Genomic DNA, 20,824 nt, shown 5'->3' on the forward strand with positions numbered 1-20,824 from the left:
ATTTTACATTTGCCTCCTTATCGGCACTCTCCTATGTTATCTGTAGGGCAAGCCAGATACTTTCGGCGTGATCTTTAAACCTGCCTCCCTTTTTTTGTGTCTCTTAAAGCCCTCCAAGTACTCTGTTGTCCTTGTGGTCAAACTACTGCACCAATCAGTCCATCTTTTGTGGGCGTGTAAATTTCACTGCGGCGTACCTTAGCTATCAGGCGGTTGACAGCTATCTTTTCCACCCCGTCAAATCCGGAGAGTCTATCCGAGTTGCAGGCAGCGTTGCCACTCTAGGGTAATTGTCTAATTAAGCAGGGTGAACACCATTTCTGTTAAAACAGTGTGAATTTGATCCCTCGTCGTATCACTAAGACGTGTGTGGCGCGTTTAAATTCCCGTTTATTGGTACGGGTGTCCATGGGTACGTTAAACAAATGTTTCAGCCATTCGAGGTTAATTGGGTTGTTTCTTGGTCATGCGTATACTGACATTAGTATTACGGTTGGTTTATTTAGGCGCGTGAATATACCAACGACTTCCTGCTGACTGTTGCACCACCTGGTCAGATGATTCAGCGTTCGGAGAATATTGGTCTTTACATATATATCAGCTTTTCATCGTGTTTCCGTGTCTGCCCTTGCTTGTTTATCTGGAATGGAAGGGCGTTAGTAACTAATACATTCCGATGTTAATTCCGATTCCGTGACGGCACACAACCGATTATGTTCTTGCAGTAGGAACGCCCAGGAATGCAACTTGCCATAAAACAACTTCGTTCTAATTTCCCCCGATTTATTCGAGAGCTTTATACAATTTCTTAGTGTCCCTCTTTCGCGCCTCTTTAATTCGTGCTGCTGTGTGCTAGCTTGACCGTGCCTCAAGAGTGTCGACGTGCGAGTGCCCAAGCGCGTGAGCCCTGCAAGCTTGACATATCGACGACCGAAAAAAAAAACAACAACGGTCAGCTTTTTTGTTGCCGTATTATAGAACAAATTAATATATCTAGGAGCCATTATAGCTGTTCTTTGGCACTAAAAATTGGAGAATGTTATTATCAACCACAATGCTGCGCATGGAAATGAAAAGCGGAGGCTGTGGTAAGGTTCCGATATCAAAATACCAAACTGGAATAAAAAATTATAAGGACGATTACAATACACCAATAGAAACTTCGGTGCAGCTATGTAAGCTTTTTTGAGGTATATTACGGCAAATAACTGAGAACTGCTTTTATGTATGTGAACGTGCTAAGGACTCTTTATTTTTCCCTCCAGCCAAAGAGAAGAGCAAGAAGAGCCAAGAGTGAGCGGCGGAAGGCTCGTGGCTCTTCTTCTTTCTCTTCTTCTGAAAACTTCTCCTTGGCTCGTGAGTTTCGTTTTTTTTTTTTTATTTCGCTACTATAGAAACTCATTCAAACCGTTTTCTGCCAGAAATTGGGGAAGACTTTTGCTTTTAGAGTTGTCCATTAGACACTCGAGGAAATCCTCCTCCCTCGTCGCCGACAGTCCTATTTCCTGAAGAACACGTGTCCTTGACGCCCTCGTTCCTGCACAAGTCCACAGCAAGTGGCGAACATTCACCTCTGCAGCCAGTGTATAACATTTCGGCCAAGTGGTCGGTCCTATGTCTTGGGAGTCCCATCGGCACTTGACCAACAGGGTAAGGGCCGCCCCAGCCCTCATCCATCTAAGGGAAACCTCCTCCAGTTTAGTTAATTTATTAGGGAGGGGGTAAGCGTACTTTTCCGCAGGATGCTAGGATGGGGACAACGGAGCGGGCATCAAAAGGTAGCTTGGTGGGTGGTGTTCTAGTGTTTGGAATTTGATGTCTGAGGTTGTCAACTTTTCTTTGCTCAGCGTTCTTAGCATTATTTTGTGTACAGTGTATCTGGAAGCGTATTTTTAATTCTTTGTTTAGTGCACGGATCTTCTGTGTTACACGTACTGTCTTTGTCACTCTTTTCAGCTGTTTTTTAGCAGCTAACGAGTCTGTACAGATGTGGACTTCTGTTATGGGTTCTATTTCATTTATTGCCTTCATTGCATCGCGGAGTGCATAAAGTTTCATTACAAGCGGGTCCGGATGTTCTGTTTCATATTGTTTATGTACCGTCTTTGCCAAAAGTAACCAGGCAGCGGGTTCCGCTTCTCAGTCGGGTAGTAGAGAATTCCTACCGCTTTTGAAGCTGCAAATACGTGCAAAGGAAAGACGAGCTCCTGTCCTAACTTCTTAACAAGTTGAGATGCTCTGTAAAATCATATTGGCTTTACAATACAAGCGAGAAGCAAAACGTACAGCCTGGTTACTTTTGGCAAAGACGGTACGTTTAAGTCTTCGTGAGTCGGACTGGTACCTGCTATTCTGCCACCATTTTCTACAATCGACGCATCTGTATATAGAATACAGGTTCCTGGGTGTACATCAACCAGACGGCGAGACGGCGGCTTATGTTTACGATGTAGCTTAGTTGTTTTATTCGTCGTAATAGTCGTGAGCTCCCATGGAGGGGGGTCAGCCATTGTCGGTGTTTGCCTTGTCACCGCATTGGTCAAGGATGCCATGGGTAAAAACATATTTTCGTTTCATATTCCTTGTCGCCTCTCGTTGTTCAATGAGTTCTGTCAGTGTGTTGAGCTGCGCATATACCTGAAGAATAGGGATGGGGGTAAGTTTTGGTAAAGGAGTGATTGTACACATAATGTTCCTATTTATTGTTTCCAATTCTGCCTACTGTCACCTCGTGAGTCTTTGGAACTGAGCTTGGTATAGCATCCTGGGCTGAAACACCGATTGTACAAGGCGTCTTGCCATCTCTGTTCGGGCTCCTCCTCCCCTTGACGAAATACGTTTTATCAAATGCAAGGAAGTCGCAGCTACATTTTTCATTGTATGAAGCCATTGTGTTCCTTTGCCAGATTTATGAATGTCTAGGGCAGCGCTAGGCCTGCATCGCGGACGTACTCATCTAGTGTATTTAGGGCCTCTTGCAAATAAAGGTTTTGTGTCTCAAGGCGTTTATGAGTAGACCAGATTGTGACATCATCTGCGTAAATAATGAACTGCACCTCTGGTATTTCAACTAATTTCCACCATAAAAAGATAAGTGCGATACTAAATAACAAAGGTGTCAAGACTGACCCTTGCGGCACGCCTCTGTTTGATGCGTAATTTAGCGATTTGTTGTCTATTTATCCGGACAGAAAACGTACTGTCCTTAAGCAGGTTATGCAGTGCTTTTATGACCTGTAGTTAAATGGCAATAATTTCCATGTTGCTAAATATCTTGGTATGTAACACGTTATCGTATGCCTTTTCCACGTCGGTAGCCACCGCGGTGCGTACAAGGTGTCTATGAGGCGACACATGTACGACCTCTTCAGCGAGCATAGCCAACCAAGATTCAGTGCTAAGGCTTGTACGGAATCCAATTTGCCAAGCGTGGTATTTTTGGTGGCTTTCCAACCACCAGGACAGACGGGTGGCTACCATTTTTTCATAAATCTTGCGAATTGTGGGCGTCAGCGATATTGGCCGCAAAGATTGTAGGCTTGTAGGAGGTTTTCCAGCCGACTGGAATTTCTTCTCCTTGCCATACCTCCTTTATCACATACAGCAGGATGACAATTGCGTCTCCTTCGAAATTCTTAAATATCTCATAAGGAACGTTATCATGCTCAGGCGCAGTTTTGTCAATTGCTTCTTCGATAGCAGCCAATAACTCCAATTTAGTAAATGGTGATGTTATCCCCGCTTTATCAACCACGTCCTTTGTCGGTGGACGAGTGGGACACTGAGTATGATTCGGGAAGAAAAGCACTGCAGCCTGATCTCCAAATTCCTTTGGTGTAAGTTGTAATGCTAGTCTAATACTTTCTGCATGACCTTTGATCTGTCGTCCCTTTTTCATGCTACGAAAAGTCCTCCAGAGTGCCCTGTTGGTCGCCCCTGAGCCCAAACGACTACACCAGTCGTCCCACCTCTTATGAGCCAGCGGCTTTTCGTAACGGCATGCCTGTGCCGTCACTCGATTCATCTCAAGTTTTTTTGCACGTCTTCAGGATGCCGAGCAGCCTGTATTTCGACCTGTTTTTTGGCGTGCCCAGAATTGTAGAAGGTGTAGGTCAGGAGCTGGCTGATCTTCATTCACTGTCGTCGTAATTGTGTGATCCTTGAGTACCGTTTGAAGGGTAGCCACAAATGAATTCGGGCTAACCGCATGAGTTCTAGTATCCTGCCCATCCCAATGTGTAACAGAAACTATCCTTCGAATTTTCTTCATGTGCCCCCAAATTAAAACATATGCTAATGGGGGCATGGTCACTACCCTACGCGTCTAATTCTGCCTGCCAATGAGGTGCACCAGGACCTTTCCACCACATCAAGTCTGATAAGTGTGTTCGTGTTGTAGGAAGTGTTGCAACCTCTGGATGACTTAGCAGTGTAAACTCCATTTCTCGGAAGGCAGTGTGCACTTCATCTCCCCTTTTGGAATCATAATCATATCCCCAAGCTGTATGCGGAGCATAAAAATCCCCACATTAGTATTGGAGTTCCAGAATATAAACGTCGAGTATGTGTAACCCACGCAATACTAATAACTGTGTTTATGGGACGAGCGTACACGAACACTGTAGCATCAAGGGCGTTTTGTTTGGAAGTGTGAGTACCGCATCGTCTTCCTGCTGAATGTTACACCACTTGCACAAGTCAAGCGGCGTTTAGGGAATGTTAGACCTAACATATACGGCAGCTTTTTCTGGAGTTTCTGTCTCGGCTCTTGCTCTTTTATCAGAAATGAAAAAGGGCATTGGGGCCCTATGTACCCTGTGGTTGGACACAACCGATTTGTTCCTGTATCAAAAAGTCCAGGAATGTAGCTTGCCGTATAAATTTGTTTTAATTTCCCCAACCTTATTAGAGAGGCCTCTACAATTCCATTGTGTAATATCTTGCCGATTTTTTCGGCTATCACTATCCATGATATATACTACTTTGAATGAGTTGTGTCAGTTGCGTAGGAGTGTCTAGAACCGCTTCCCATATTGCTATGCTAGCGGCAGGCTTACATTTCGGCAGATCCATTGATCTTACTGCCGTACTAGGCGCTGACGTCTCCTTCTGTTTTTGTGAACTTTCCTTTCGCCGTTCGACTATATGTGCTTTCTTCTGTCGCAGCTGTGAAATGTTTGCTGCAAGAATCTCAATTTCTTTGTCTATTAAATCCTGCTGACTTGTGCACTCCTCAAGTTCTGGAAGTGCATCAACAGTGAATGCCGGTGCCCTGCGTTTTGTGCGTCGCCTAGCTTTCTGTGCTGAAGCAAATGATGTGAAGTCCTGTTCATCCGACAGGCTCTTCTTCTTCAGTCCCATCATCAAGCGACCCTTGCGACAGAGCAGCAAATCTGTTTTTAACCACTACTGGTGCAAATTGTTTCCGTCGGCCTGCCCTTGCCAGCTCGATCTTTCGCTTTTTGTCGGGCACTGAGAGGAGGTGATATTATGATCATTAGATTTGCATATTCCGCACTTGAATTTTGCCTCGCCCGATTCATTTACGCAGTCTGGGTTAACTGAGTTCGGGCAGAATTTGGGCAGTCTTTTTCGCTCGGTTACAGCGGCAACGGCGACGAGGCACAATCGCTGAACTGGTGTCTAAGCGCTGCGTACTTAGTACAAAGATGAAACCGTATACAAGGTAAATGACGTAAGAGTATCGAGCCCACGATGAAGGAATGGAGAAAAATACAAATGGAACACGCTAGGAAAACGTTGACCAATCAGCAAGAGACCTTATAGTAGTGTCACTCTGGCCTGGTCAGCCAGGTCGAATGCTGGTCGGTGGAAAGCGATGCGTCTCAGGAAAGCCTATGGGAGCACGGTGCCACTACCGCGGGGTGCAGGGCATACGCAGCGAAGAGGGAATGAAGGCCTGCAACGGTGCGACAGGATCTAGGACGCCAATGGCCGTAGGGTAACGGCGGCATGGTACACGGCGTCGACCAACAGAGAAAAGGTAACATAAGAGGCCTAGCATCGGCCAATCAATAAAGGTGCATGGCTGTAAGAACCAGCTTTCCGTCCACTGTCAAATGCAGACTTCAGTGCTGGTTATTGCGGGTTTCGGGTGTTTTGGAAAGGGGTACTCGGCGCCGGTAATGCTGACTGTCTGGAGCCCGAAAATGGAGAGATTTGAAAGCGTGAATCGCATGCGTTTTCGAAGCACTGAAAACGCGGAAGAAATTGAATTACTAGCCCAGGTAAGCGGGCATTCGTTCACAGTGCTGCCAATTCATGCGATCGGCATTCGCGTCGCTCACAGTGCCCAAACGTAACGCTTGCCCACTCGCCGATGTTTCTGCGTGGAAGCCGCAGCAGGGCGCCAAAACACCTTAACTACAGCGCCCGAGGCTCCGTTGCACTCGTTTCTACATCATTTTCATCTCTTAGGTTTAGGAATGGCCACAGATTCACTGTTTCGGTTTGAAAAACGACGTTTTTCGAGTGATTTCTGGGTCGCTCGTTTCTCTTACGAATTTATTAGATTGCTCTTGGTACACACGTGACATTACACTATTAGAACGCATTAGCCCCTTTTACAGAGTGAAAAATTTCGTCATAGTTGGCTTTTTCACACCGTTTGTGAACGCGCGCGAAACGCAGAGGTCAAAAGAAGAGAACAAAGGCGTGTCTTGTTCTCTGGGAGGAGCTATGGAGCCTTTCAGCCTGAATAATTTTATACGTGTAGCTCGTATGATTTATATTATAAGGATAATCGACAAGCATCTACAATTGATCGCCCTATTCGACCAGCAAATCCACAGAATGGTATCCTTACGCATTCGAATGTTGCAGCGTCAAAACGGCTACCTTGTCAACTACATTGAGCGGATGCTTATCACGTTGTGGAGAATAAGAGGATCGCTTTGCTCCTTCGTGCAGCGGAAACAAGAAGAACTGAACACAATTGCGGAGAATCTGCAAGGCGTGAACCATACCAACGAACCATCCAGCCGCAACGATCAGGACTAGCTCGCGAGACCGTGTACAGCTAGTACCTGATTCTGCTCTTCAGGCCTGTTCCTGGACTTCAGTGATTGCCGATGTCTCCGTGAGAGTTTAATCGTCAAATGTCTACATAATTCTAAGTTCCGACACTTGAGTTCCATCTGTAACCAGACAACAGCAACACAGGCAGTGCATCGATTAGCTGTTAGTTTTTGCTAGGTGTTTCGACCATTAAAATTTCTCAACAAAAACTTACTGGTGGACTACTTCGTGAATTCTTTAGAATACACTTTTGTGTTTTGTTCCCCGTGCTCCTTTCTTACTCTTGCCGTAACGCAAATTGTTTGCAACGATACAGTTTTCGAATTACGAGACGCTTAAAGCGAATGTGAAGAAAGCCTATCATGCCTAAACTCATAACATTGGTGCTTTGTCTTTCTCTTCAAAGGACACAAACAGTATTATAAGAGGGACGCACATCATGACGCACATACCGTCCATTCGCTGTCACTTCCAAGTTTTAATGACTGATTCCTTCTTGCGTTGCCTTCTTGAGCAACTTCGATTCTTCCCGGTGTTCCTCTTAATATCTCTCCCGCGTTATCCTCGGCGGTCCTCCCATGCACCCTTTGTACGTCTCGGTCGGCACGCGTGATGCTTCCACGAGAAATACCACTCTTGAGCATTTTTTTAGCGCGCACATTACATCGCACAGGCCCTCTTCATTATTTTTATAGCTAAAAAGTGCGCCACCAACACAGAACTACTGAAGTAGGGTGAGTACAGTTGTGATCGTAGTCACTGTAGTTTACGAGCTGGTACCAAGCCGTCCGGCAAGATGAAGTTCAGACGAAAGAGCATTCCCACGCGGAGAAATGGCTTTCAACGTCTTCCCATACTTCGCCCGACGAGAGGCCTCCCGGAGAGGAGCCCACATTAACAACAGAAAACCTGCATGTGCAAGGGAAGTCGTTACTGCAGAAGAGAGGAACCGGGTGATAAAACCAATATACGTATTCATTAGGAGCCATTCTGAACAGTATGACTTAGAAGCAGACACCTGGACTGTAAACTTTGTGACAAAGGCTGCACCTCAACACAGCACACAAAAGTTTACTGCCTGATTATCATTCAGCAGTAAGATGATTATGCTAAGGTCCTTCCATGTTGAATGCAAAAGAGTTTAATATATTGTGCTTGATACTTCCTGATTTCTTTGAAAATCGTTGTTGCTTATTATTGATCTATCGAAAGCAATTTCCCTTATTGCCTCTTGGGAAAGAATTCACCTGTCATGAGGCAGACCTTTACAATTTAGAGAGTGGTACAAAGAGGTATGAGCAAAAAATTTACAAAATACACAGTATTTTTTTTGTGCTTGAATCATTTCTTGATCAACGTATATAGGTTACACTTGTTAATCATGCCTCAAGAAATTGCTAGTACACTGCTCTTCATATTCTTTTAGCTTGAGATTCATCATCTTCAATTTTTTTAAAGCTCCACGTAACGTTCATGAGAAATATCAAACTTGTAAATCTGTTTGCTATAGCATGTGCTACTTGAAACAATGGTAAGACCAAGTTTGAACTTATTAACTTTTAATTAGAAATGCCAGATTTACAGAAGAATGTGGTCTGGTACTTGAGTGAAAATGCCATAGAAAGATGCTCATAGTAAAATATTACACACACACACACACACACACACACACACACACACACACACACACACACACACACACACACACACACACACACACACACACACACACACACACACACACACACACACACACACACACACACACACACACACACACACACGCACACGCACACGCACACGCACACGCACACACACACACACAGATATATATATATATATATATATATATATATATATATATATATATATATATATATATATATATATATATATATATATATATATATATATATACCCTCATTTCCCCTTAATTGATCGGCGTGTAGCTTACGGGGGTCTCGGTTCGGGCAGTCTTGAAGCCATAGGTAGCGTAAGAGGGTTCTAGCACAGCTTTCGCTCTCGCTCTTGATCACGTTCTACGTGATGCTGGCGGTAACAAAGGACGTTCCACGTCCGCCGGTATGGTTGAGGGTGGCGCTGGTGAAAACTCTCAAGGTTCGTATACAGGCAACAAAAATACCCAAGAAAGTAGCATGGGGGACAGCGGCCGATGTAGCTCAGTTGGAAGAGAACCGGACGCGATATTCGGAGGTCGTGGGGTCGGTTCCCACCATCGGCACGTTGCTTTTTCTTCTACTTTGTGTTTATTTATCTTTCCCTAATCAGATTACATTAATAATTTCTGTGATTATCCAAGTAAACATTAAAAAAAAAGATATAAAAAGTACCATACCCAACGCTTTCCTCGGCCTCCCCGACTGTTGGCTTCTTTCCTTCAAGTTCAACTCCGGTGGTTTTTCCATCATTCTGTGTTTTTGGTTGAATTACATTCCTCGGCACGTCCTGACTGGAATACAAAAACCGTTTTTCGAAATTCCAATTGGAAGTATTTTTAAAAAGAAAAAACAGCAAATCGAAACCGAAACTGCTTTCACGGCCAGAAACGACGTCCCAGGCAGCGAAATGGTGACGTCACACTCAGTATTAGAGAAACACTCGTACGTGCGTTATAAAGTATGGAAATCACGAAGCATTGCATAAAATGTCTGAGGTAGTTCAATGTAAGCCTCACAATTTGATAATCATGCGGGAAGTGGACAGTAACGCCGGTATACTGTCTGTGACGTCAGAAACTCAGTGTTGCCGGCAGAAATGGTCTCAGGTTAAGCCATGAAAACAGCATATTTTAAAGTCGTGTTGCGCGCGAACGGATTATCGTACGGCGCCCAAATTTTGTAGAATGCTTCAGGACGGAGAGAAGAATCTACGGTAAAATTTTTATTAGAAAAAACCCCCGGAGTTGCCCTTTCATGTATAATAATGAGCACCCTCATTTCCCCTTAATTGATCTGCTTGTAGCTTACGAAGGTCTCGGTTCTGGCAGTCTTGAAGCCATAGGTAGCGTAAGAGGGTTCTAGCACAGCTTTCGCCCTCGCTCTTGATCACGTTCTACGTGACGCTGGCGGTAACAAAGGACGTTCCACGTCCGCCGCTATGGTTGAGGATGGCGCTGGTGAAAACTCTCAAGGTTCGTATACAGACAACATAAATACCCAAGAAAGTAGCAGGGGGAACAGCGGCCGATGTAGCTTAGTTGGAAGAGCACCGGACGCGATATTCGGAGGTAGAGGGTTCGGTTCCCACCATCGGCACGTTGTTTTTTCTTCTACTTTGTGTTTAATTATCTTTTCCCTAATCAGATTACATTAATAATTTCTGTGATTATCCAAGTAAACATTAAAAAAAAAGACAAAAAGTACCATCCCCAACGCTTTCCTCGGCCTCCCCGACTGTTGGCTTCTTTCCTTCATGTATTATAACGAGCACCCTCATTTCGCCTTAATTGATCTGCTTGTAGCTCACGGGGATCTCGGTTCTGGCAGGCTTGGAGCCGTAGGTAGCGTAAGAGGGTTCTAGCACAGCTTTCGCCCTCGCTCTTGATCACGTTCTACGTGACCCTGGCGGTAACAAAGGACGTTCCACGTTCGCCGCTATGGTTGAGGGTGGCGCTGGTGAACACTCTCAAGGTTCGTATACAGACAACATTGATACCCAATAAAGTAGCAGGGGGGGGCAGCGGCCGATGTAGCTCCGTTGGAAGAGAACCGGACGCGATATTTGGAGGTCGTGGGTTCGGTTCCCACCAGCGGCACGTTGTTTTTTCTTCTACTTTGTGTTTAATTATCTTTCCCCTAATCAGATTACATTAATAATATCTGTGATTATCCAAGTAAACATTAAAAAAATACATAAAAGTACCATCCCCAACGCTTTCCTCGGCCTCCCCGACTGTTGGCTTCATTCCTTGATGTATTATAACGAGCACCCTCATTTCCACTTAATTGATCTGCTTATATATATATATATATATATATATATATATATATATATATATATTGCCGCGAAACCTTCAAAATGGTATTTGTTTTCTTTTAGCAGCCGCCGGCATGCGGGTTTATCACTGTGATCCTGGCACGCGTATCAATTCTGTATCCCGTGTTTGTGCATGCTCGTTTTCGCGATACGAGGCGTTGTCATTTTTCTTTGTCGCGAACGATGCGCCGAAATTTGTCTCGAAGATTCCGGTCTATTTCGAATGTTTCTACAATGTTCCAGGTTGTGCTAGTAGCAGTTTGCGATGTTATCTAGATTGTTCTGAGCAGCCTTTAAATTGAGCGTTTGCGAGTGGGACGAGCATTCTTTGTTCGAGTACAGTCAAGCCTGTGTCTTCTTTTGGTGTCAACTGCCTTGTCACCCCTACGTGACAATATTCTCACAGAAGCCAGTGGAACTGGTTAAACAGGTTTACTCACAACTAAGCAAAAGTACCGGCAAGATAAGGCAGGGAACCGACTGGCGGGCGAGCACCGAGAGGGAAGAAGACGAGCGCGTGCCAGTCTCCCGAGCTCGCCACATGGCGGCGCCAGTAAGATAACACTGCGGCATTGCCCCTCCCGGTGGAAAAGGCATCGTCCCGATGCCGAGTGGCGAGGTCGAAGGTAACCGTAGTCGGCGAATGTGCCGCGTTCACATAAAGCAGTTAAAGGACGCAAAAAAAAGACACATGTAGCTTGACTTAGCGGGAGTAGAAGGGCTTCATCCTTGCGACATGTACGACTTCCGATTGTGCTTGCCGTCGGGATGAGCGGACAGTTCCTTGCGGGATCACTTCGTAGGTGACGTCGCTGAGTTTGCGTTGCGCTTCGTACGGGCCGAAGTAGCGGCGAAGAGGCTTCTCGGAGCGACCCCGCTGCGAACAGGTGTCCACACCCAAACCTGATCGCCAGGGTTGTAGATTACCCCCCTCTGACGAAGGTTATAACGAACGTTGCTGTGTCCGGACTCTCAGTCTAGCCAGCTGGCGAACGGCCTCGGCATGCTGCACGAATTGGTCGGCACCGGCAAGCGATGGGTGGGCAACATCTGGCAGTAGCATTGCGTCCAGCATGGTGACAGCTTCGCGAACGTACACCAAACTAAACGGTGTGAAGCGGGTTGTTTCTTGGACTGCGGTGTTATACGCAAATGTTGCATACTGTAGTATCTGGTCCCAGTTCTTATGGTCTTTGTCGACGTACACAGAAAGCATATCCGCGATGGTCTTATTGAGTCGCTCAGTAAGGGCATTCGTCTGAGGGTGGTAATGTGTTATTCTGCGATGACAAGTGCCACTGAGCCACAACACTTCCCGGGTTAGAGCCGAAGCAAATGCCGTGCCTCTGTCAGTTAAAACGATCGCAGGGGCACCGTGACGAAGGACCAGATTAAAGATGAAAAAGTTGGCAATATCAGCAGACGTGCCATTGCAGGAAGAGCTTTCGTCTCACAATAGCGGGTTGCATAATCTGTGGCCACTATAATGTACCGGTTGCCCAATGATGACGTAGGAAATGGCCCGAGCAAGTCCATACCGACTTGGTGAAAAGGTACTTGGTAGGAACAATAGGCTGCAGCAGGCCGGCCGGCTTGACAGGTGGTATCTTTCGACGTTGGCAATCACGGCACGTTCTAACATAGCGCTGAACCATAGCGGCAAGCTTGGGCCAGTAGTACTTTTGTCGTATTCGTGCCAAGGTGCGAGAAGAACCGAGATGTCCGGCAGAAAGCTCGTCGTTGCATGCCTGTAAAACGTCGGTACGGAGGGGTGTTGGAACAACCAGCAGATACTGAATGTCTGTGGAAGTGTAGCTTTTCTTGTAGAGGACGCCGTCACGCAAGCAGAACCACGACAGACCACGCGTGAAAAAGTGAGGCGGCGATGAGGCGGTTCCTTCGAGGTAATCGATGAGCGGTCGCAGTTCGGTGTCGTCTCGCTGCTGTTGAGCGAGATCTGGCGTCGTGAGAGCGCCGAGAAAAACGGAGTCATCTGTTTCAATTGAAGAACACGGGATAGGGTCTCGGGATAGGCAGTCAGCGTCACTGTGTTTCTTGCCGGACTTGTACACAATAGTGACGTTGAACTCCTGTAAGCGGAGACTACAGCGAGCTAACCGGCCTGAAGGATCTTTAAGGTTCGCTAACCAACAGAGTGAGTGGTGGTCGTCGACCACTCTAAACGGCCGACCATACAAATACGGCCGAACTTTTGTTACCGCCCACACAACTGCAAGGCTCTCCTTTAGGGTAGTAGAATAATTCGCTTCGGAACGAGACAGGGTACGGCTGGCGTAAGCAATCACCCGCTCAACGCCTTCTTGCCACTGAAAGAGAACTGCACCGAGGCCAACGTTACTGGCGTCGGTATGCAATTCTGTGTCGGTCTCCTCGTCGAAGTGGCCATGTACGGGCGTTGTTTGAAGGCGCTTGCGAAGCTCCTCGAAGGCCCTTTGCTGCTCGTCGGCCCCGATGAACGGCGGGTCGCCCTTTGGTAGACGAGTCAATAGTTCCGCTATTCGGGAGAAGTCGTGCACAAACCTTCTGTAATATGCACAGAGGCCGAAAAACCGACGCACGGGAACTTTTATCAGTGGGGGTCGGGAAAGCAGCTACGGCAGCCGTCTTCTCTGGATCAGGGCTAACTCCCTCAGCACTCACGACGTGACCCAGAAACTTGAGCTGCTGGTATGCAAAGTGACATTTTTTTGGTTTTAGTGAGAGCCCGACCCCGCGGACAGCATTTAGCACGGCCGTCAATCGTTTGAGGTGCTCCTTGTAAGTCACAGAGAAAATGACAACATCGTCAAGGTAGACGAGGCACGTCTGCCATTTGAGGCCGGCTAGGACAGTGTCCATCATCCTTTGAAAGGTTGCGGGAGTGGAACAAAAACCGAAGGGAAGCACCTTAAATTTGTACAGTCCGTCAGGAGTAATGAACGCGGTCTTCTCTCGATCACGTTCATCGACTTCGATCTGCCAGCACTCACTGCGTAGATCGAGCGATGAAAAGTATCGGGCGTAGCGGAGTCGGTCGAACGAGTCATCGATTCGAGGCAATGGTTAGACGTCCTTTTTCGTAATTTTGTTAAGCCTTCTATGGTCGACGCAGAATCTGAGTGTTCCGTCCTTTTTAGTGACCAGCACAACAGGTGAGGCCCATGGACTTGTGAATGGCTGGATTACATCTTCGCGGAGAATCTCATCAACCTGCGCCCGAATAGCCTCTCGTTTTTTTCGCCGATACTCGGTAGGGGTGTTGGCGGATAGGGCCCTCGGTGGGATCAACTATAATTCGATGTTTGACAACTGACGTCTGTTTCACTTTGTTAAGTAACGGCAAATCAGTCACGGTAAGTGTCCAGAATTGCTTGAAGGCGGCGTTTCTGGGTAAGAGACAAAGCAGGATTCACTTCAGTTTGAACAGTATGTCCAGTGCTCTCGCGAGGGTTCTCGTTGGCCAGCGAAAGGGCGCAATAGGTGGATGGCGCACTGACTTCGTCAAAATAAGCGATAGCTGTACCTTGCGGTAAATGGCGGCATTCGGCTCTAAAGTTCGTTAAAAACAGTTTAGTTCGTTTTTTTTCTCAACGCAAAGACCGCCCGAGCGACGAAGATTTGTAGGCTCAACAATAAATTCACGTTCGTTTCTGCGAGATCTTGAAAGGCGGGAGGGTTGCCGCACTGCACTGTAACAAACAAGCTGGTGCGTGGAGGTAGAGTCACATGGTCGTTGCACACTCGGAAAACTGGCCTGCCTGTGTAGTCGTCGCTGTGCTGCGTGCACTCGCCGGAAATTGCGCGGTGAGTGGAAAAAGTCACCATGAAGTCACGGAGGTCGATGATTGCGTCGTTTTCTATAAGAAAATCAAGGCTGAGAATCAGGTCCTTGGAGCACTATGCCAGCACAACGAAGCAACACGAGAATGTTACGTGGCGAATCTCGACGAGAGCGGCGCACGCTCCGAGCGGCGTTACCACATGCACTCCGGCTGTCCTTATCGGGGCTTCGTGCCAATGAGTCAGGACTTTTCGTAGAATGGTAGAAGGCCATGACTCATAACGCAAAAATCAGCGCCGGTATCTACAAGGGCAGTCGTGCTGTGGTTATCAACGACGATCGGTATCTCGGCGAAATGTAGCTCACCGTTGACAAATAGCGGCTTGTCAGGGATCGTCGGGCTGCCGGATCGTTCGTTGCGTGGAATTGCGGCGTCGAAGGCAAGCTTCTGTAATCTTCGGGAGGTCGTCGGACTCGTTGGTCGTGCGGTGCGTCGATTGGGGTCGTCGGAGGAAAGCTTCGGCGATCGTCGAAAAGTGGTCGGACTATTGGTCGGAGCGAAGGGTCGGAGGTCGTTCTGTGTGATCGAATCGGTTAGCGGAGGATGTTGGTCGTAGTGTTCATCGACCGCGGCCCTACCCTCGAGGGTCGCCGTTTTCAGTTTCCCCGGCGCGGACTTGGGGATTGCCTGAAGGAAGTACGGTGGCTGCAGGAAAACTGTCTCGGCGACAGTGACCTGGACTGGTGTCGCTGGAGGGACGCAGATGGGACGTTGTCGCTGAGGTATCGGTCGATGTCCCGAGGTCGTTCGCCAAGTGCAGCCGAGGGGCATCCGGGAAAAATCCGCTCAAGCCCATCCGACGGTACGGGCAGTGGCGAAGAATGTGACCGGCTTCGCCGCAGTGGACGCACAAAGGCAGATTGTTCGGCGTGCGCCACGCGTGTGCTTTGCTAACGGGTGGTCGAGCTTCAGGCACACCAATCAAAACTGAAAATTGGGGTGGAGGACGAGCGGGAGGAGCAGGGTTGCAGGGTGCCGATGGTTCAGGCGCAGGGGTACGCAACACATCGCTGTACGTCATGATGTGTGGCGCAGGCGGCTGGGGTACTGATGATACTGATAGTACTGATGCCCCCAACACGTGGATGTTGCTCGAGAGAGGGTAGCTTTTCAGCTCTTTGCACACGATGCTTCGGATAAGTTCACGAAGGGCTTCACTGTCGTTTCCGGCCTTATTGGCAAGCGGAAGTCTACGGCAGCGATGTTCGCAGAGCGATCAAAATACACAAATCGCTGATTCAAGTCACGCTCGATGCTTGTTGCATCTTTCGTAAAATCAGCCACAGTACGTGGAGGGTCACGTACAAGGCCAACGAACAGCTGCTCCCTGACGCCTCGCATAATGTGGCGCACCTTCTTTGCCTCCGACATGTACGGATCCGCCCGGTTGAAAAGGCGAGTCATTTATTCTACAAACATGGCGACGCTTTCATTAGGCCGCTGTGCTGGGGACTGTAGAGCGAGTTCGGCCATCTCTTCTCTTGTTTCTTGTATCGTTGCAAAATGTTTCGAGCAGATGCCGCCGAATATCTTGCCAGGTGGTAATGGTAACCTCGTGGTTTTCGAACCACATTCTGGCGGCATTTTCTAGTACGAAATAAACATTCCACAACTTCCGGCCCTCGTCCCACGCATTAAACAAAGCGACCCGGTTGTAGTTGGTCAACTAGTCCTCCAAGCCTTCAAACTTATCGCCATGAAACGGCGTGGGCATACGCGGAGCATGGAAGCCGGCTGGCCACTCACAGGAAGCTGAATGGTCTGAACTGCCGCTGTAGTCATCGTGGTTCGTGGTGGGGAAGCAAGAGGACCACACTCGGGATCTAAGCCTCAAGCACGGTGTAAGAGTAGATAACGGCCCCGTCCAGCCCTCTACCGAAGAATTCTACTTCTTAGGGTTGCCGACAGATGGCGTCAGCAACCGTGGCCCGCTCCGCGAGCGGCCGGCCCACGTCGGCACTATAGATGCTATCGGCATGCATTTGGCCCCACTGTGTCAGTATGCGCCTTAAAACTTTCTCCTCTGGTATTTAGCTGTGGGGATGTAAATAATGCTTTATATACAAGAAATAATTTTAGTTCGGTTAAAGCAGAGCGTCACAACCAACATAACTTCCGCTCAGAAGGCAAAGCTGACACGGCGTTGGCGGCACCCGTTTTAATAAAGCACCACATTTTGTGCCGCATTGCACGCTTCACACTAAAGCGCCAACCACATGAGGCGAGAATTCGCGGCCGCATGCCGCGCGACGGCGTCGCGCATGAGGGGCTGAAGAGCGCCAAAGCATTGCCGCTCGTCGCTGTCGCTCAGGTTCTGGGTTTTTAGAAAATTTCGCGTGTCGCCCGGAAGCAGCTAGCGAGGCAGCCAATCGCAGAAGGCTTTGGTGTACTAAACTTCCATCCTGGCTTTTTTTGTAAGTGAAGTTTGTTTTCCTAGTCCGATTTGAGTGAAGAATCTGCAGACGCTAACTTCGTCTGACCCTTGCATATATGAGCGCATCAATACAATTCAGTAAAAGCTTGGTAGTGTAGTGAAGAAAAACAATATTGTTCATTTTCTAAAGGAGCAAGAGAAGTTCACTGCTTGCAATGCAAGTCGGCATCGCAGTGTAGTATTGCACTGCTGTGCTGTGACTTTTTTTTTTTTAACGCGTACAAAAAGTTCCATGAGTGTTTTACCGTACTTCAGGCTGTTTATTGTTAGAAATGAATAGGATATGGCCTAACTGCACTCCCCCTGACCGAATAACGAGGCGGCGGTTACAAAGCAGCGCTGAAAACGCGCCTCTATGTCACCAAGTCCAGTCGCTCCGTGCGGTGTGCACCAACGGCAACGACAGGCGTTGACAGCGGCGTCGTGCGACGGATCGCCAGGGGCTGTCGCCTCATGCGGTTACCACTTAACTCTACTGGTTATAAGATATGCCGAACAGTGCGCTGTCTAAGGAACCGACCTCATGCCGATACCAGAGAAGTACAGGATACAGGGACCCATCCCAACCGGTCTTACCGCCATTTTACGAACATGTAAACTAAATTACTACCCCCCCCCCAAAAAAAAAACAAAAAACAAAAAACACACAGATCACAAGTCACTTCAGTGCATGAATGTCACGTTAGTAATTTATTCACACAACTTTAACATTTCTGAAACAAACACAACTCGCGAAAGGTCTCCTTAATGTTGGAAACGAAGGTGAAGAAAAATAAACACGAGAAAGTAATTTTCAACACCATTGCACTCGTCCCTACCTACGAGCTCGCACAACCTTTGGAAATTTTCGTAAATCCTGGCTCTTATTGTCCTTCTGACTCTTCAATCGCCTGCAATATTGACGCATGCGTAGGCACAGACAATAGTGCAACAGTTTCGCAAGCATATCTTCTTTATGAAGATTGCATAGAGATGTAAACTTGAAATTTTCCAGCACAGCATCAATGGTCTTATCCAACACGTGCATGGCACTCGCATATTTTTCAAATTTCTCCTCGCAGTACTTGTAAAGGCCAAAAAGATGCTTGTTAGGGTGCGTCAGCCTGCCCCTTGTTTTGAGTTTCACCAGCTCGGCTTCAGGAACATTTGCGACCCCTTTTGTTCCTTCAAGCGCCTGCTTACAATCCGTGCAAGAGATCTCGTTCGCAAGCTTTCTTGAGAAAAAGCCAGTGACGTAGTAAACGATGCAGTCTTGAACCGCTGCATCGCAGTCGTCTAGCTCAAAAACGTCTCCATAGTCCCAGCTGCCTTCGTCAATTAGTCCATCAAGCTTCTGCTTCAATTCCTGCAGTTTGTTCAGGCGCTGCTCATCCGAACTTTTGTATATCTCCCTCAAATCCGCCAGAGTGACAACAGCAGTCTGGTCCTTCTCAGACGTTGTACAGTTTCCAAACTGTGGAGATTTTAGCAAAGAATACATGCTTAGCATGAGATACAGCTGCAAGAATGTGGGAAAGGTCGGATGTTCATTTTGTCCTCCCGCTTGTCTGATATGATACCGAAGAAGCATTCTAACGGATACTGATTCATTTTGGCCTACAGCACATACTTGAAACCGCAGTCTTGTAAAAGGTATCTAGAAAGTTGTAGGACAGATTTCAGCGTAACACGCAAACCTTCGGCAGTCGACTGGCTCAGAAAGAGGTCTTTTGGAATGTCACCGTTTATGACCTCTTGTGAGTCACCGTTTATGACCTCTTGTTTATGAGTCCAGCCACTCACATGCAGTCTGGAGAGTGGTGAAATCTCTGCATCCTAGTTGAATGCCTTCTCCAGGGTATCTTTGTTGAAGCGTTACAGTTGACTGCGTCAGCAAGAGGCTTGTCGTCCGGGGCTTAACGGGGTACAATTTGAGGGGAGCGGCCGGGAGCAGGGACTCCGAATGAATTCTAAAAGGATGTGTGGAACATGGAACTGTTTTTGGCGAGTCGAATTAGAGAACATAAAGGGATTTTACACGCCCTTATACCGGTTAACCTGTCTGTCCCAACGGGTGCATCTGTGTGCTTTTTTGAACTGGCGACTTGTATTCGTCCTGGCTCCTCCTAGCTCTCGGGGCTGGGATCATAGCAGGCCTCGCCGGTCGCGGTAGAGGCTCCTTGCCACAGGGGTATCTGTTGTGCGTGCGGTCAACAAACTAGCCACTTCAGTAGCAGTCGACGGCCCTTTCCACACGCGTCTCTTTCAGTTTTTACTCGGGAGTCTCTCTCAACCCGCCTCTACCTGCATAAGGCGGCGCTGGCCACCTCAGACAGACCTCCAAAGAGGACTGGTCATCCATCACCAGCGAGCAGCAAAACTCAGTGGTGCCCTGGAATAGGGCTCCAACCATGTGAGACAGAGCCACGTCATCGACGCAAAGAAGATGGAGGAACTCTGTCGGCAATATCAGTAAAGAGTTTAGAGCGTCGAACAGGTCATTCAGAAAAAGTGTGAACTTCGCTGTCGGTTCCGCATTAGCCAGCCTTGGCGCACCTTTGCGACCATAAAACATTATTTATTTGGCAACAGAGTTACTGAAGAGCTGTGTGGCCAGCTTTACTCTCATCTTCAGCATGTTGGATGGGTTTACATGATTGTAAGCGAGCTTGGGGCACACTCGAAGCGCTCCAGTGTTCTTTCTGCCCGCAACAAAGACAGCGTTGTAGCACGACCATGTAATAAATTGGCCATCTTTCTTCAGAACATTTTTGTTGTGCAGACGGTTCCTAAAGCACTTAAAAAGATGAGGTGCGTCGGAAAAAGCATACACCTTTCTTGAAACGTCCGTTGGATGTTCAAAGCAGATAACGTCATGTCCCAATGTGCAATTGATGCTGAATTGCTTCCACATTGTCCGGTTCGTGGAAGCGCCGTCGCACACAACTCCGTCAACAAACAAATCGGCCTTCTCTAAATGTACAATGCACTGAATCAAAAGCTGAGCAAGGAGCGTTCCCTTTGTGGACCCCTTCAATGCAAACATAGCCACTAGCTGTAAATAATTTTCGCCGAGAGGCGAAAATGCAAAAACAAGGCTATGGTCCGCAAGCTCATTCTTTGGTTGTCGCTCTCCCCATGATCGACGAGACCGGCGTAGGTCATCGTTTTGGAGTTTACAGCCAATTCTTTTCTTGCTTGAATTTCAACCATTATCAGCATTCCTTGGTGCCGGAAAGGAGTCTTCTTAGAGATTTTCACCTCCAAGGCTTGAAAGAAGTTATCGTCAAAATCACATTTCAGGCCCACCATGTTTATGTACTTCCTCACAGTAGTAACACATGGCAAAGGCAAAATATCATTGCTTCGTAAAAAAGCGTACGAAGCAGGGCTGCGTATGTGTAGCAATAGGCACAACAGAATCCAGTCATCTGTGTATCGGCGGTTTCTCTTTGTTGCGCTCCGGGCAGCTGAAATACATTCCTCTAGCAAAAGCATCTGTGCTGGTGACATATTCAGGGCTTGCAGTTTACTT

This window comes from Amblyomma maculatum, chromosome 7 (assembly GCF_055883805.1).
Source record: "Amblyomma maculatum isolate TAMU_Amacu chromosome 7, ASM5588380v1, whole genome shotgun sequence".
Lineage (NCBI taxonomy): Eukaryota > Metazoa > Arthropoda > Arachnida > Ixodida > Ixodidae > Amblyomma > Amblyomma maculatum.